Source organism: Pinus tabuliformis, chromosome 5_2 (genome assembly GCF_031772625.1).
Source record: "Pinus tabuliformis cultivar Carrire ecotype Pingquan chromosome 5_2, CPIR1, whole genome shotgun sequence".
In the NCBI taxonomy this organism is placed as follows: Eukaryota; Viridiplantae; Streptophyta; class Pinopsida; order Pinales; family Pinaceae; genus Pinus; species Pinus tabuliformis.
Genome location: NC_142306.1, coordinates 293,477,717 through 293,496,885, shown reverse-complemented (window position 1 = coordinate 293,496,885; position 19,169 = coordinate 293,477,717). Strand labels below are relative to the sequence as shown.

Genomic DNA, 19,169 nt, shown 5'->3' with positions numbered 1-19,169 from the left:
TCTTGAGAATCTATTTTTTTAAAGTGATTTCAAAACATAGGGGACTATGTGAATGGATTGGAGAGAAAGATATAATAAGGTAGTTTTTTTTCAACGATAAAGGTAAACCTTATATAGCAAGAAGGCATACAAATGGTGGGGGATATAATGTGAAGACCGTAGATGCATTAGAAGGTTTTACGCTGTATGGAAAACAAGAATTTTATTTAAATCCAAAGTATTAGCCTAGATGATATCAACCAAAGTTTTTCCGTCAAATACTAACTTCATAAATTGTGATTAGTGAGTGAGAGTTGTGTAATACGAGAGAGAAGTAGGAAACCCAAACATGTACTTTGGAGTTGTAGAGTGGCAATGTGGATGGTTCCAAGATCTATGTGGGTCTTTCTCTGTCCACAGTAACAATCAGTAGGCATTCCTAATTCTATGAAAGAAAACTCACTGGAAGACAATTTTATATTTGGGGGATTTGTGTGACAAAGTTGTGTCTAATGTTATACTACAAAATGGTAAGCCCTTCCCAATGTTTTACATTTGTTGTCAAAATTGTCTTTCTCGAGAATCTGTTTTTTTTTAATTGATTTGGAAGCATAGGGGACTATGTGAATGGATTGGAGATAAAGCTATAATAAGGTAGTTTTTTTTAAGGGTAAAGGCCAATGTTATATAGCAAGAAGGAATACAAATGTTGCGGGATATAAATTGTAGAGCATAGATGATATATGTAGAGCTGAAGTATGGTTGGAAAGACAGAGTGTACTAATTTGATGTCAATGGATTGGATTCAACATATTGTTATCTTGTTAAGCTCCCTATACAGGGAAATCATCCAACTGAAGTAGAAACTGCAGCTTCTAGTTGGGATAGATGGCTCGATGAATACATGGATGAGAGCTCAAAGCTCTGGGATGTGTGTCATGTACTGAAGTGTGGGATTACATGCCTAAAGCAATGCCAGAATGTTGTATATAATTTTTCCATGACATTGAATGCCAATAGTAGTCGAACAAGTCAACATTGTAGGAAGGTGATGAGGAGCATATCAGGGTGCTGAAGGGATGCCCTCAGCCTAGAAGAAGAAAAAAAGGTATTGATAGAAATCAAGATCAAGCAGAAGAGAAGTTATTTTTGAAATTATATTATAAGGTCATTGAGGCCAATATTACTAGCATAATATTACTCATGCCAAAAGTTGAAGAAATCATGAGAAAATCCCTTCAAAAGTCTCAAGTAGTGGCCTTCAACACTCTGTTCATAAAGAAGCGGAGCAAAAAATAGCTAACAACGCTCTGTTGTACCATTCAAGCTGGGTTCAATTCATTAAGCTAACAATCTAGCCCAAATATATCTTGCAGCAAGAAACTAAACATTATAGCAATCGATTTTATACCATTGGATTTTCTTGGTTAGCATTTCTATATCTATATTCTTAAGTGTTAATACTAGAATTGTGACTAGTTATGAAAGAAACATCACATGAGTTGAAAGACACATAAATCCTACTAATATGTTGAGTTGTATGAAGTCTATGCTGGAAAAAAAATTTGAAGACAAAAACCCATTCAAACATCAAAGAATCATATAGTTACAAGAATGCTCCCTAGAGTTTCCACATTAATCAATCCAAGACCTCCCCCATCCTTTGGCATAATACAGACATTCCCAGGCACCATTAGGAGACACTGTGCTCCTCCATACTTGGATCGTAAATATGAATACAAGGTCTACACCATGGGTGAAACTGAGATCTATTGGGTAACTAGCAAGACAAATATTAAACACGGGAGGAATGAAGAATCTTGCCAACAACAATCAATTCCCAGGAAATAGGGGGTCCTTATTATGATAGAAAATAATCGTACATTGCAGTGGTTTAAGACACAAATCTTACATGGTAGTTGAAGAGAGGTCCATGATGGAGGAATATAGGCAAGGGTATCATCAAGACCAGCTAACCAATAGTTATTTTTGTAATCACTAACAACAACCCTAGAGGTATCATAATGGATAGCTACATAATCTCTAGCTGTATCCACTAAATGTTAGTTTGCATGCAATGTAAGAAGAAAATGGTTGGAAAACTGTTTCTATACCATGTTTGAATCATTAATGAGAGAAATGCCTTGAATGTGACCTTTTAACCTAGTAAATACCCCAATCCATCTGTTGTCAACCATGCCTAGTAGATCGATGAAGAAAAATACATGGGGTTAGGGAAATATTCATAGAAACAAAAGTTGAAGTATTGGATAAAAGAGTGTTCATTGTCCCAACACATATCTTACCAAAACCTAGACAAATCAACATGTCAATAATGAAAGACTAGTTAATTTGCTAATAGGATTTATCAAAGTCAATCTTTAGGAAGAGAGCTTGCTAATCTGTTTTCCAATAGGTTTAAGATGATTATCTCAAAAGGACATCACAATTTTCTTTGAGATGGCTTGATAGTATTTGTTGAAAAATTATCCATAATTGAGATGGTCTAAAATACAAAGTTGAAGCCCTTTAGTATTGTAAATAGGCCAAATAAACATTAAATGTTAAACATAATAACAATAGATGAGAAACTTAGTAACTAGAAGGATAAATTTTTAGGATATAGCTACAAGATAAATGTGGATATTTTTCTCTCCTCAGTAACAATCAGGAGGCATTCCTAATTATATGAAAGCAAAGTCACAGGAAGACAATTTTATGTTTGGGGGATTTGTGTAACAAGGTTGTGTTTGTGGTTAGACTATAAAATGGTAAACCCTTCCCATTGTTTTACATTTGTTGGAAAAATTGTCTTTCTTGACAATCTGTTTTTTTAAAGTGATTCAGAAGGATAGGGGACTATGTGAAAGGATTGGAGATAAAGCTATAATAAGTTAGTTTTTTTTTAATGAAAAAGGCCAACCTTATAAAGCAAGAAGTCATACAAGCTGTGGGGGATATAAAGTGTAGATCCTAGATGAACTAGAAGGTTTTAGGCTGTATGGAAAACAAGATTTTTGTTTAAATCCCGAGTATTAGCCTAGATGATATCAACCAATGTTTTCCATCAAATACTAACTTCATAAATTGTGATTAGAGAGTGAGAGTTGTTTAATATGAGAGAGAAGTAGGAAATCCAAACACGTACTATGAGTTGTAGAGTGGCGATGTGGATGGTTCCAAGATCTATGTGGATCTTTCTCTCTCCTTAGTAACAATCAAGAGGTATTCCTAATTCTATTAAAGCAATATCATTGGAAGACAATTTTATATTTGGGGGATTTGTGTGACAAAGTTGTGTCTGAGGTTAGACTACAAAATGGTAAATCCTTCCCAATGTTTTACATTTGTTGTCAAATTGTCTTTCTTGAGAATTTGGTTTTTTAAAGTGATTTGGAAGCATAGGGGACTATGTGAATGGATTGGAGATAAAGCTATAATAAGGTAGATTTTTTTAAGGATAAAGGCTAACGTTATATAGCAAGAAGGAGTACAAATGGTGAGGGATATAAACTGCGGATCATAGATGATATATGTAGAGCTGAAGTATGACTCGAAAGACATAGTGTACAAATTTCATGTCAATGGATTGGCTTCAACATATTTGTATCTTGTTAAGCTCCCTACACAGGGAAATCATCCAACTAGTACATAAACTATAGCTTCCAGTTGGGGGTACATGGCTTGATGAATACATGGATGAGAGCTCAAAGCTCTAGGATGTGTGTCATGTATTAAAATTTGGGATTACAAGCCTAAAGCAATGCCAGAATGTTGTATAGAATTTTTCCATGACATTGAATGCCAATAGCAACCGAACAAGTCAACAATGTAGGCAAGTGATGAGGAGCATATCAAGGTGCTGAAAGGAGGCCCTCGGCCTAGAAGAAGAAGACAAGGTATTGATAGAAACCAAGATCAAGTAGATGGGATGTTATTTTTGAAATTAGATGATAAGGTCATTGAGGCCAATATTACTCGCATAATGTCACTCATGCCAAAATCTGAAAAAATCATGAGAAAATCCCTTCAAAAGTCTCAAGTAGTGACCTTCAACACTCTATTCATGAAGAAGGAGAGAAAAAAATAGCTAACAACGCTCTGTCATACCATTCAAGCTAGGTTCAATTCATCAATCTAACAAGCTAGCCCAAATATATCTTGCAGCGAGAAAGTAAACATGAAAGCAATCGATTTTATACCATTGGATTTTCCTATTTAGCATTCCTATATCTAGATTCGTAAGTGTTAATACTAGAATTGTGACTAGTTATGAAAGAAACATCACATGAGCTGAAAGACACCTAAATCATACTAATATGTTGAGTTTTATGAACTCTATGCTGAAAAAAAACTTGTGAAGAAAAAGACCCATTCAAACATCATATAGTTGCAAGAATGATCCCTAAAGTTGCCACATTAATCAATCCAAGACCTCCCCCATCCTTGGGCATAATACAAACATTCCTAATCTCCATTAGGAGACACTGTGCTCATCCATACTTGGCTCATAAATAAGAATGCAAACCTATGCCATGGATGAAACTTAGATATGTTGGGTAACTAGCAAGATAAATATTAAACATGGGAGGCATGAAGAATCTTGCCAACAACAATCAATTCCCAGGAAACAAGGGATCCTTGTTATGATAGAAAATTATCTTGCATTGCAGTTGTTGAAGACACAAATATTACATGGTAGCTAAAGGGAGGTCCATGTTGGAGGAATATATGCAGGGTATCGTCAAGACCAACTAATCAGTGATTATTTTTGTAATCACTACCAACAACCCTAGAGGTCTCATAATGGATAGCCACATAATCTCTAGTTGTATCCACTAAATGATAGTATTCATGCATTGAAAGAAGAAAATTGTTGGAAAGATGTTAATCAACCATGTTTGAATCATTAGGGAGAGAAATCCCCTAAATGTGACCTTGTAACTGAGGAAATACCCCGAGCCATCTGTTGTCAACCATGCCTAATAGACCAATGAAGCAAAATACATGGGGTTAGGGAATTATTCGTAGGAAAAAAAGCTAAAGTATTGGATAAAAGATTTTTCATTGTCCCAACACATCTCTTACCAAAACCTAGACAAGTCACCATGTCAATAATGAAAGACTAGTTAATTTGCTAGTAGGATTTATCAATTCAGTAATAGGATTTATCAAAGCCAATCTTTAGGAAGAGAGCTTGCTAATATGTTTGCCAATAGGTTTAAGAAGGTTATCTCAAATGGACAGCACAATTTTCTTTGAGCTGGCTCAACAATATTTGTTGAAAAATTATCTATAATTGAGATGGTATAAAATACAAAATTGAAGCCCTTTAGTAATGAAAATAGGCCAAATAAACATTAGATGTTAAACAAAATAACAATAGATGAGAAGCTTAGTCACTAGAAGGACAAATTTTTGGGATATAGCTACAAGATAAATGTGGATATTTCTCTCTCCTTAGTAACAATCAGGAAGCATTCCTAATTCTGTGAAAGCAAACTCGCTGGAAGACAATTTTATATTTGTGGCATTTGTTTGACAAAGTTGTGTTTGTGGTTAGACTACAAATTGGTAAACCCTTCCCAATCTTTTCCATTTCTTGGCTAAATTGTCTTTCTTGAGAATCTATTTATTTTAAGTGATGTGTAAGCATAGGGGACTATGTGAATGGATTGGAGATAAAGCCATAATAAGGTAGTTTTTTTAAGGATAAAGGCCAACTTTATATAGAAAGAAGGCATAGAAATGGTGAGGTATATAAAGTGCAGTTCATAAATGCATCATAAGGTTTTAGGCTATATGTAAAACAATAATTTTGTTTAAATCTCGAGTACTAGCCTAGATGATATCAACCAAGGTTCGGCCATCAAATAATGACTTCATAAATTGTGATTAACGAGTGAGAGTTGTGAGAGAGAAGTAGGGAATCCACACACGTACTTTGGAGTTGTAGAGTGGTTATGTGGATGGTTCCATTTAATATTTCATTCTAAAAAACTACAGCTTAAAAATTAGATGATTTTCTCAAGAATGCACAGGAATTAGTCTTGTGAGTGCACTAGCATAAACGCATTGTGTTAGTATTGCTTCATTGTAGAGCTTTCTAAGCCACCATTAGTAGGATCGTTGAGTATAGATTTTGAACTTTGTCAACCTGAACTTGGGCTTGGCTGAGTTGACCATAAAATGAGTGAACTTGATCCTTTGCTCGGTGAGGGACCAGTTTGCTAACAACATGGGCAACTAAGTACATGATATATGTAGAGTTGAAGTATGATTGGAAAGACAGAGTTTCCTAATTTCATGTCAATGGATTGCCTTCAATATATTTCTACGCTGCGAAGGTCCTTGCACAAGGAAATGATCCAACTTGTGAAAAAGCTGCAGCTTCTAGTTGTGGATAGATGGCCTGATGGATACATGGATGAGAGATCAAAGCTTTGTAATGTGTGTCATGTATTGAAATGTTGGATTACAGGCCTGTAGAAATGCCAAAATGTTGTATAGAATGTTTCCATAACAATGAATGCCAATAACAGTGGAACAAGTCAACAGTGTAGGCAGGTGATGAGGAGCATATTGGGGTGCTGAAGGCAGGCCATCAGCCTAGAAGAATAAAACTAGGTATTGATAGAAACCAAGATTCAAGAAGATGGGAAGTTATTTTTGAAATTGAATGATAAGGTCATTGAGGCCAACATTACTGGCATAACATTACTGATGCCAAAAGCTGAAAAAATCCTAAGAAAAACCCTCCGAAAATCTCAAGTACTCACCTTCGACACCCCATTCATGAAGAAGCAGAGCAACAAAGAGCTAACAATGCTCTATTGTTCCATTCAAGCTCAATTCAAATCATCAAGCTACAAGCTAGCCCAAATATGTGCTTCAACAAGCAAGTAAACATCAAAGCAATTGATTTTGGTAGTATTAATTACAAGAAGTCTTTAGAAAAGACATCTTCCCTCACTAAATACATTGACTGACAAACGATAATAAAATTGGTTATAGTTAAGTAGCCTCTAATATTGTTTTCTCTCTTTTGGCGAGGTGGTCCTTTATGAATTTTTCTAGAATACTGAACATCCTTTCCACATTGATTTTTGTGTTAGATCCAACACCCTGAGGATCCAACCACTGAAAAAAGGGGAAATAGTTCGCCAAATTGGGAACTCTCGCATTCACCATCATTTTCAAAAGGTTGTCTTTGAACTCTTGGAAGGCTAGAGAGTCGGAATCAATGACAACGTTGTTAACTACCAGAAAAGCCTCATTGACAAAATTGAACAATTGGAGCACTTTTCTCGTTTGGATTGATCTTCACAAGGCAACATGTCTTTGGAGCCACTAGAGCAAACCCACTTTTGTCTTTTCCAGTAATTAGATCGTAATGAGTATGATTCAAAAATGTTCTGAAATATGAAGTTGATTATACTCATATAAGTTCTTGTAAGAAATATATAATTTTTCTCGTTGTTATTCTTCACTTTTTAACTTTCTTTTTTATTTCACTGAAACTTTTCATTTAGCTTTAGGTTGAACTGTGTGGAGGACTTTTTGAAATCCTCATATGAAATTGAAGTGAGATCACGTCACCTTCATTGGCGTCCTTTCTGCATGCAACCATGAAGGCCTGGTTGGACAAGGGTTGAGAAACAAAATCTGAGGAGAAAAATGGTGTGGTCCAAACCAACAGAAAAATTGAGAATTGTCTTGCCATGTTAGAGGGTATGTGTAAAATTATTCACCTAAGGAAGGTGAAATCCTCACACAAAGTTCTATTGAGGGCTAATATATAGGGTGAAGGCAACAAATATATTCATTTGCAGTATTCTTTTATCAATCTTTGTGGGTTCTTTTGATTCATTGGTGGACTTAAGAATTCCTGATTAGTTTTTGTGCTTAGTATCATTTATGACATCGCAAAAAGATGTGAATGAAGAAATCAAGGTTTGTTTTGCCATGGGTCGTGTTATAGCTCTGAAAGAGCTGGAGAGTTTGAATGCAACAGTTAAAAATCTTCACTTAATGATCAGAAGTTATCCCTAGAAATACCAGGACGAAACAAAAGACAGTTTTAGCTCAAAGAGGGATTAGGGCAAGCACAACAAATAAGACAAGTAGTTTAAGAATTACAACAAAGTGAATATTTACTTTCCCAATGTTTACATCCTCTCATACAACAAATCAATGCATTTATCTAGATTATTCTTAAAGTAACCAATCATCTACATATCTATCTCTGCAACAAGCCATTTGGTGAAGCGAAGAAGAGATGCATTTTCTCCATGTGTTGCATTGTACACATCACAACTCCTGAGCCTTGCAGAGGATGACAAAGAGGTTGAGGTCCTTGTAAATGAAATATTCTTTGATGGGTTGCTTGCAATATATTTTTATGACCTACAACATTGTCAAGGTTTATTGGGCACCTGTCATTATGTGATACTGAATTGCTTTGTGCATTGTTCGATGAAGACTCCTTGTATAATGACCTAGACTTTTGAGTATCATCCAACTGCTTTACTCTGATGAATGAAGGGCCATAGGACGAACTTGGTATGTCATTAGTGTTGTTTAATAATGAATTTTGAGGTAGAGATGAAATGGATGTTTGTGAAAATTTGTTCCTTTTGATATTCAAGGGATGGGAGTTACTATTTGAGGAACTCTACATATCAGATTTGCTGTACTCAATTAACAAAGTGGACTTAGATTCATCATTGTTTGAAGGAAGAGGAGGGGAATTTGGAGAATAAATTAGGGAGTGAGAGGTTGAAACAAATGTTGATGAAGATGAAGAAATATTAGTGTCAATGTTCTTTGTTGCTCCGAATTTGGCGTTCTCCAACCGAAGAAACTCAATCTTTCTCCTTGCCACAATCCTTGTTTGTTCCCTAGTTTTTCTCTCCACACAAGAACTTTGAATTCTAAGAACACTGCGAGAATAAATTTTCTAAACCAAAGTTATGTACAGTTTAGTACTTGCATTTTAAGCACTACCATATAACTACACATAAAATATAAGATAAATGAGAAGATGAGAAGATAACTCTTCAACCACTTTCCCAACCTCAACATAAAATTCCTACTAATTATATTTTTCTCTACTACTCTTTCCTATACTACTACCTTAAAACATTTCCTTTACAACATTTGGTGAAATCGCTAATTTAATCCCTATAACCCAAAAAAAAAAAAAAAAAAAAAAATTCTAATCCCCATTCACATGCTACACATCCTACGCTTATAATAAACAAAAGCAGTCAAAAATTCTCAAAGATTCGCAAATTAACCAAACAAGCAGTATGGTATAAATACTTCAATTTATGTGTTGCCTGTGAAGAGCGTATGACGTTTGAATCTCCTCCCTCTGTCGTTCCAAGCGGCCACCATAGTCTTGCTGGGGTGACCTCTTCCGCGCATCATTGCGGCGGCCCTACTCAACAACCACATGAAGAGCGGAGCCGCGATTCTGCCCTCGCCTTCATTGGAGGATCAGGTGGACGGAAAGTTGCCGTCACAGAAGAAGCGGTTCAAGAAATATGTAGATTATCTCGATGTCTATGGCGAGTTATATGGTGCGAATTTGACAGTGATCACACGGGCAATGCGAGTTATAACGACAGTAAATGCGGATTGTTTCGGATGGATGTGCGAGTTATCACAGCGAATATGCGAGTTCTCACGGCGAATACGCGGATTATACTGTTGGTTATGCGAGTTAACTGCCCAGATATGCTAATTATCATAAGTGAGGATGCGATTATATGTGTATACGCGTGTTCTCACAGCGAAATATGCCAATTACACTGTTATGTATACGAGTTAACTGCCTCGGATATATGAATTATCATAAGTGAATACGCGAATTATCACCAGATACACGAGCTGTAACCGGATACGCGAGGCCTCAATGGATATGCGAGTTATCCCCACGTGGATTGCGATTTTAACATGGGGATGGGATACACTGATTATCATTGCATGATAGGTGATAGGAAAGGATTTTGCGGTTTATGCGATATCTGTTCCTTTTAATGCGAGTGACGGCAGACGGATATGTGAGCAAAAACCGTCCAATATGCGGCAGTCTCAATCGTTAGCGAACTATCAGTGTGGAAGAACGATTTATTATCGATGGTTACGCGACATATCGCCTAATACGCGAATTATCAAACAATAGCTCTTTATCAGCTAATACGCGGATTATCAAACAATAGCTCTTTATCAGCTAATACGCGGATTATCACCTCCCATTATGTGAATAATTACAAGATGCGCGGATTATATTGAGTATATGAACATCATTATTCTCATATGAAGATTTCTCTTTCTGCTCGGGAGCCACCGGAATGAAGAAGACGAAGGTCACATTCGTGGAGCTATGCATGTTTTGCATCAGTTGCTAATATTAAGGCGAGCTCGGCCAAATACCAGGGAAAATGGCGATGTGAACAGAACCAGAGAAAATTGCGTAATGTGTTTTGTCTGGCAAGTAATCCTCTAACTCAAATTTTCCTAAATCAGTAAACACACATAGTCTCATAAGTTGCAGCAAGTGGTAAAGGATTCTGACCAACCACTTCTTCACATCAGGGCCGCCACATTGTCGTTGTTGCCGTGAGAGATAGATCTGTGCAGAAGACTGTAGAATTGCAGAGTTTAATGGTTGCTTGTCATTGGTATAAGATAGTGCTTGCAGAGTGGTGGTGATCAGTCCCAGACCGTCCGTGAAAACTCGTGGATGGCCATAGCCGCAGCTGGAATTCGTGCCGGAAAAGTCCTTACCTGAATTAGCATTACAGGAGAAGGCAGCGGTGAATGAGACATATAATACGCAGAGTGAGGATATTATGATAGTGGATTTGGCCGCGTTTCTTACAAACATAAGGCTCGGTATTACCCCAGTCGTCGTGAGCTCACACCTGCCGTGAGCACTTCCTATTGAGTTCTGCAAACTCAATTAATTTAGTCTAAGTTAAAAAAGTATTTTCATTTTGGAAGTTGATTTTCTTTGCCCTTTCTAAAGTCAAGCCATTTAATTTATTAAATCATTTTTAACTTGTGGAAGGATTTGGGTATAACAAATTGATCGAGTCTTGATTTAAGAAAAGTTTGAAACGGGTGGATTTCACTTATCACATTGAAATCAAGTAGCTGCCAAATGCAATGACGTAGAGGTTTCGAGGGTCAACTCCATATTTAGCTTCGCTCATGGGAAGATCTCCTTTAAATGGTGGTGTTGTTATATTATTTATTAAAAAAAAAAAAATTATAGGTAGAAATTTTTATCGTGTTGTTTTGTTATGTTGTAGTGTGATATTATTAGGGTGTAGTGTGAAATTCAAATGAAACAAAATTACAAAGAGCAAATTAATTATTAAATAGATTAATGTGACTTGTATGCTTTGGGAGCATTAGTCACAAGTAGTTCTTAACAAAGTTACATTGGTGTGATATGTATTGCTTTAAGAGTGTCAATACAAGTTATTTATACAAGGTTAAGTTGTAGAATTGTTTGTTGAAGACATTTTGTACCCAGCATGCTATCCTAGATAACTAGTGAATATAGCAGAATGCCATATATTCAACATATGGTGGTAGTTTCATAGGATGGTTTCGTATCGACACTGACCCATTGTACTCCGGGACGTTGAGAGCGTCAATTCTGCAAAGTACATCAACAATGGTTTGAAGTTGTTATGTCTTAAATGGATCAAGTGGGAAGCTCGAAATTGTGGTGAAGAAAATAGAAGAAACAATGAGATTTCAGAGTGGATATGAGTGTTAGTGATGACCATATTATAAAAAATGTGACATATATTCATTTATTGTTGTAATGTATGTTTCTAGATTTGTCATGTAATCATTAAAGGAAGGTATTCGAAGTAATGCTTCAATCAGGCCTGGAATTTCAAATCCTCTTTTCCCGTCAAACAAAAATTTCATGACGTTTTTACATTTTCGATGTCCTTCATTTTACGTTCTAAGTAAATTTAGAAATGTCAACCTCCCTAATTAGAAAACCACTTTCCAAGTTGTTTCATAGAGTGCAGGATGCCAACTAAAAACTACAACTTCTACCAACAAAAAACTACAACCTCTGCTCAGTTAAGAGAAATACCTCCTTTTCACAAATATTGAGTGCAATGAATATTCCCCATGCACACACATTGGAGAAATTAAATAAACGGATACAAAGGAGTTATCAATTTCTATTGCTTTGAAACTCCAATATAAGTCTATTCAAGTTTTAGGGTAAGGAAAGCCTCGAGTTTTGGGATAAGGAAAGCCTTCTTCGAAAATCATTGGAACTTAACCCAATGACTACATAATTATCAATTGCCAAATGTTTATTTCAGTTCTAAAGTATCATCAATCTAAGGCTTTACAAGTCCCTAAAATGCTTTCATTACTTTATGTAAATAGAGAATGAGAAATAATAATGAGAGAAATGAAACATTCAATTTAGGGAAATACACATCAATAGACTAGCGAATAAAAGGGAAGTCAAACATTCCAAAGAATTATGCAAAATAGAAATCTAATAGTTAGGGAAAATACTCATCAAACACACATGGGATTGGTGAATTCTTATAACTTCCTTCTTGAGGAGAAAATTAGAAGTCCCACTTTAGCATCGCAAGCACCGGGAGCTCATAAGCTTTCTTCAGCAGCCCATTCATGCACAAGGAGGCAAGGATGCATAGAAGGATGAAACTGTGAACTTACTATTTCTGTGCACATTCCAAATCTAATGGAAACCCGATATTTGTTGATGATAACTAAACAAGCTCATGAACCCCAAAAGTTCAAAATGAGAATCTAATAACAGAAAGGAAAAATACTAATTACAGACATATACCAACCATCTTCCGTTCAAAGGGGCTTGGTATCTTAATAAATAGGAACATAAATACAGTGTTAAAATTCTCACCAATCTATTGACATAAAGTTAATGTAATGTACTATCATAAAACTAATGTAATGTACTATAATTTGTACGTATGGTTGAATGAAGTATTATAATATTCATAATATTCTAGTGTAAACTATCTTTACTTGCGCTTAAGGTATTAGAGATTTTGACGGTTTAACATTAAAATTGGAAGTCATTTTGATAGTTTACTTATTATAACACACGTCAAATTTGAAAGTGAAAAATTTTCAACAACTATCAAATACGTTTTGAAATCGAAAATACGTCCTGTGGAAAGTCAAATTCCAGGCCTAGCTTCAACGACTTCCAAGTTGTGGTGAGTTGTAATTGTGTGAGTTCCTAGATTAATAGTCGTACTAGCTATTTTTAGTAATCCAGATCCACCATTCTCAAATCTAGAAGTATCATGTATTTTTATATATGTAATGTCTATAAGATAAATAAAATCATAGTGTGATTGGTATTGTGTAGAATCTCTCGTTCTCTTCAAATTTCTAACATTTTATTGTCATATTAAAACTAAAAATAAAAACATTTTTAAAATATATTATTTTAAATTTTATTAATTTAAATTTTATTTTCAATTTTCAATTTAAAATATCTTTTTAAGTTATAATTAAAATTCAAAATACTTATAATAATTCTATTTTTAATTTATGAATTATTTAAAATCAATTACTTTTAAATATAAATTTAAATTTTTAAAATAAGATAAATTAAAATTTATGTAATAAATTATAATAACCATCATTATTACCATCCACTAACACTTTTTCTCACCTAAAGTGATTTTATTTGAGATTTTTTATCAAACCGTTTAGTTACAACCAACGTGGAAATATCGATGTTCATTCAAACTATGCTGTCCTTCACGTCAAAACTAGCGCATAAAAATTAAAGGGAGCATTTTGCAGTGTAGTTAAATGACGTTTTGTCTGGTAATGTATTTGACCTTTCAAATAATACGCAACATTGTTATTTAGTATTTGTCTTTTATACAAATTTAACTGTATAGGATATTCCGCACTTTAATTGAATGAAGTTTTGTTATACAGTTAATGTTTTAAATAATACATAATTTTGTATATATTTTATTTTATGAGAATAAGACAATTGTATTTGGTTAAATAATACAATAGTTTTTAATGCATTTTGCAACAAATATTTTGGTTTTGGGGTTTAGATAAATGGTTTCAATAATAAATAATAGTGGGAGGTTTACTAATAATGAAAGTAAATATAATGTTGCGAAGAAACACACATGTTGAATAGTGAGAAGAAAAATTTGGAAAGAATGATTCCCCGTGTTTCAAGGAAGGCTTTTTACTCCAATTTTGTTCAATCAATGATGAACCTTGGAAATGTTAGGAGGGAAGACCAGTTCCAATAAGCTAAACACTTTGGACAATGCACTATATTGATCATTTTCCTTGCATTGACTTGATCCTCCAACATTTATTTTCATTTATTAAATATTTATGCACTATATGTTGGGTATGGAGCCTGATTATCTCCTATATTCAAATGTATCGCCACATTGGACCCTAGCTCGAAATAGGGGCAGAAGCGTCGCTTGTAGAATATTCGCTGCAAGGGGGTCCACGGGGCGGTGGGGGGCTGCCCTCGAAGCTAAAAACAGAGGTAAAATTGCCTTGTAAAAGTATAGTAATTTCTAGTCAATCTGGGCCGTTCATTAGGCGGATGATCTGACGGTAGAACTTATGTTTAGTTTAGGGTTTTTTTCCCTAGAAGGCAACCCCTCTCTTTGTATGAGGGCATTGTATTTGAGTCTGAGATAGATGTGTATTCTCTGAGAAAGAAACAGAGAGGTGAGACTGTGAGAGAAAATAGAGGATATTACAACAGATTTGCTGTAGGTTGTGTCTCTTCATTTTGCTGGATAATAGAAAGGAAGGACTGGCTGTTCGGGGTGGACGTAGCCCAAATTGGGTGAACCATGTATATCTTTGTCTCTCTTGTTTTATGTGTTTTTTTTGTTTAGATTTCTGCAATATTTTATGTGTTCCATTGCTCCATAATATATAATTTTCTAACGCTATATAAGATAGAAGGGTTTCCTTTATTAAAATCATTATTCAAATATCATAATTCCAATAATTGAAACCATGTTAGAAAACTAGAGTTAGATTTCAATCATGATAAGTTTTATGCTCTCCAATTTTGGATGAAGTAATATATTTGATTAGTTGATATATTTTTAAGTTTTCAACTTTTGTTATTTGAATTATTGATTTCAATTTTATTATGTTTCTATTGAGGTATAGTGAAAGTTTTATTTATGATTTCAAAAATAATGATTGAAATATTAAATTTGTTAATATATTTAGTTTTAAAGGATGGTGTTTTATTTATCAAATATATGAACCGAAAGAAAAACACCAATTGCCTAATAAGGGGCAAAGACTTCATAAATTTTGGTGGATAGTAACTACTAAAAAGTCTACACATTTACATTTTTACTCCGCACATTTTGAATTTGTGTTGTTGAAGAAAACATAAATAATGGTGGATAATAACAACCCTTGGTAAGTGTATTTATTTACATTTTGTTCCTATCAATTTTTAACCTAAATATTTTCTTAAATTATAATGGGCACTAATTGATAAATATGTTATCTATGTGAATATGAGTTATTTTCGAGGATTTTAGTTTTCGGTTGTTTCCTATGAAGCTTAACAATGAAAAATACGAAGGTATCTAAAGATCATGGCATAAATAACGCAACTGCATCCAAAATTTATGGCAAAAAAATACAAGGTAGTTATCCACATGGCATTCTATTGTGCAAGTGCTTATGACACTTATGATTCAATTTTTTAGATTTTTTTATTTTTTATTATAATTTTAATATCTTACCATTCAATTTAAAACAACATAAATCTATTTTTTAGATTTTTTATTTTTTAATATAATTTTTATATCTTACAATTCAATTTAAAACAACATAAAAATAGTCATCAACCAATTATTTTTTTTCTTTTTAACATTTTTAAAGATTAAAAAATATTTTCTAATTTTCAAAATAATCATTTTAATATTTATTTTTTTCAAAACCTTAATAAACTTCATAAAATCTGTTTAAACAATTCAAAACTAATTGACAATCAAAGCTTTTTGACCAAAATAAAAAACAATATAACCTCCCTTCCACAAGTATAATAACATCTTCTTAGTTTTAATTGTGAGAAGTTATGATCATCACTCTCTTACATTAAAATATAACCAACATATATCAATTTTAACTCTGGATCTACCAATCACCGAGAGAGACCAAATCTCATAAGGTGCAAACTTCTTTTAGAGTAAAAAGATATTTGATCCCTCTCGGCACCTAGTAGATTTAGAATTAGTATATATATATGAATATGATTTTTTAAATCTTGACCCCAAAAACCTCTAAGTAACATTGACTATTTTATTCAATTTTATATTAATTGTTAACTTTATTTTACTTTTTATGTAATTTGATTAAGTCGACATTTTTACATAAACATTAATTTATTCATAAAAATATTTTAAAAAGACAATAATTTTAAGCGAAGAAATATTTTTAACTCGCTAAATACATTTCCAGTATATATACTTTAAAAAAAATTCTTTCAATTTTCCTTTTAATTATGTGTATGGGTTATCTTAATGGAATTATTTACTCTTTAAATAAGATTTCTTTTAGTATGATACATAAAACTAAATTCTATTCTAATCATAATTTAATTAATTTTTTAAAATAAAATATTAATAATTAATATTTAAAATTATGAAAAATGTCATGTCACGTACTTATGTCGAGTGACAAAATTTGTAAAATATTAATTCTCATTGTACTTAATCGATTAATTACTACAAAATAAAAAATGCCAACACTGAATCAGAGCTTTATTATAGCAACATCGTTCGAGTTTCTAGGAGTAATCAACGACTAGGTGACTACATTTTTGGTGAGAGACAACATATCATCGAGAGCCATGTGCATAATGGCAAGAGCTATTTCCAACTCTATAGAAACATAAATGAGCGCTAAGTACTTGTGACAGGACATTTGTGTATCCGAAGGAATGCTACATATGCATAAAAGCCATACATATCCATGCATATTCCAGCAACTAGATCACCCTACCTCTGGCAAGCTCCTGTATTCAATGTATATAATGCAGATTTTGGACAATCTAACATCTAGACCAGTGTGGATTAGACATTCACTTCATGTATTCAATGCACCATCTGCCTCACAGAATTTCAAATTCAACATTCCCGCTTGATATTTAAATTAGAAAAACTAAATTTATATCACTGCTCAACAAATTGTTTTCGCAGCTTTGGCGTTCAATGGGAAGATACACAGGATCCTTGTTAGGAAATAAGGCTCGCGTTCCACTGCACAGCTTCATTTTTGGGTGCCAGTAAGGTCATTGGAATCCATGAAGAGGACACAGTTTCTTGTTCTGTTACTCCATTCTATTGCCATGGCTGCCACTCCCAGGAAGCCAGTGAGTGTGCCCTTTCACAACAACTATGTCACCAGCTGGGGCTCAGATCACATCAAGCAATTCCATGGCGGTCAAAAGACCGAGCTTCTCCTCAACAAACAATATGGTAAGCTATTATACATTGGATTTGTTTCTGCATATTTTTTGGTTGTTTTATCCTTTTATGAGCTATGGGAATAACAACGTGGGATGAAGTATGGGTTGGCAAGTGCCAGGTTCGTGTCTAAGGGGACATATTTATTTGGGCATTTTAGTATGCAGATAAAGCTAGTTCCTGACGATTCCGCTAGCACTGTCATCGCATTTTATGTAAGTATTCATAATAATCTTGGGGGTTTTTGGATGTCTAAGTCTGCTTCTACCTGTTTATGTATTTATATTTCTTTTGGTGCGGTAGCTTTCTTCTCAGATTGCAACACATAATGAGATAGACTTTGAATTCTTGGGGAAAAAATCTGGGGAACCCTACATTCTTTAGACCAATGTATTTACAGGCAGGAAGGGTAAGAGAGAACATCGAATATACCTTTGGTTCGACCCCACCAAGGATTACCATTCCTATGTTGTACTCTGGAACATGTACCAAATTGTTTAGTCCCTCATTCCCGAGCCCATTATTTATTGTCGAACCAGAGCCAAATGCAAATGTAGCATGTAATTTTACAATGAACCTCTTTTGGTTTAATATGGTTTGGTGCAATTTTTTTTTTTGGGCGTAGATTTTTGGTAGATGAGGTACCAATCTGGGTGTTCAAGAACAAGAAGGATCTGGGCGTGAGGTACCCATTTAACCAGCCAATGAAGATCTATTCAATCCTGTTGAATGCTGATGATTGGGCCACCTGAGGGGGTCTGGAGAAAACCGACTGGGCCAAGGCGCTGTTCATCGCCTCCTATAGGGAATTCCATGTCAATTCCTGTGAGGCTTCTGCTCCACAATCGGTGTGCGCTACGTAGGGGTGGTGGTGGTGGGATCAGGAGGAGTTCAGAGAACTGGATGTGGGCGCCAATGGCGGTACTTGAAATGGGTGAGGAAGCACTACACCACTACAATTACTGCACTGAGATGCCCAGAAACAAGAAAATGCCTCCGAAATGTGTTCGTGATCGCGACAATATGTAGTCCAGTTATCATTATTCGATGCTACCCATGGCTGAATAATCCGAGGTCGGATTATTAGTCCGGGGAGGCCCAAATGTTATGTTGCAGTGAGCTTTTGGGTAAATCATTTCTCTGAAAATTTCGGTTTCCAAATTGATTTTCATGTCTGGTTGTTGCCGAATGTATTTATTGTTTTTTCTTAATGTATTTCTTAAAGGCATTTTAAATCCTTTTCAAAGGATTCGAAGCGCATTATAGTAATTGGAAGTTTGATCTTGGGGTTTATTTCAAATTATTCCAACGAATGATTAATTATCAATCAATCATTCACCAGAATTATCGTGGAATTATTCATTCATCATTCACCAAAATAAGAAGTGATTTGATAAAAACCATCTTTAACAAAATTATCAATATAAATAATTTTTATAAAATGAAAATGATTTAAAAAAAACTTTCTAGAGATTTCCTATAGCAAATATCAAATAAATAGATATATATATATATATATATATATATATATATATATATATATATATTTAAGAATATTAAAAAATATTCTTTATGGAAATATATGATGGGTTTTATTTTTTTAAACACTATCAAAATAAAAAATATATATATTTTTATATA

General features: G+C 34.1%; 1 pseudogene; it reads left to right on the top strand.

The window, feature by feature from the left end:
* The first annotated feature begins 17,365 nt into the window (after window positions 1–17,365).
* On the top strand, window positions 17,366–18,557 carry LOC149158704 (xyloglucan endotransglucosylase protein 2-like; annotated as a pseudogene).
* The last annotated feature ends 612 nt before the right edge of the window (window positions 18,558–19,169 follow it).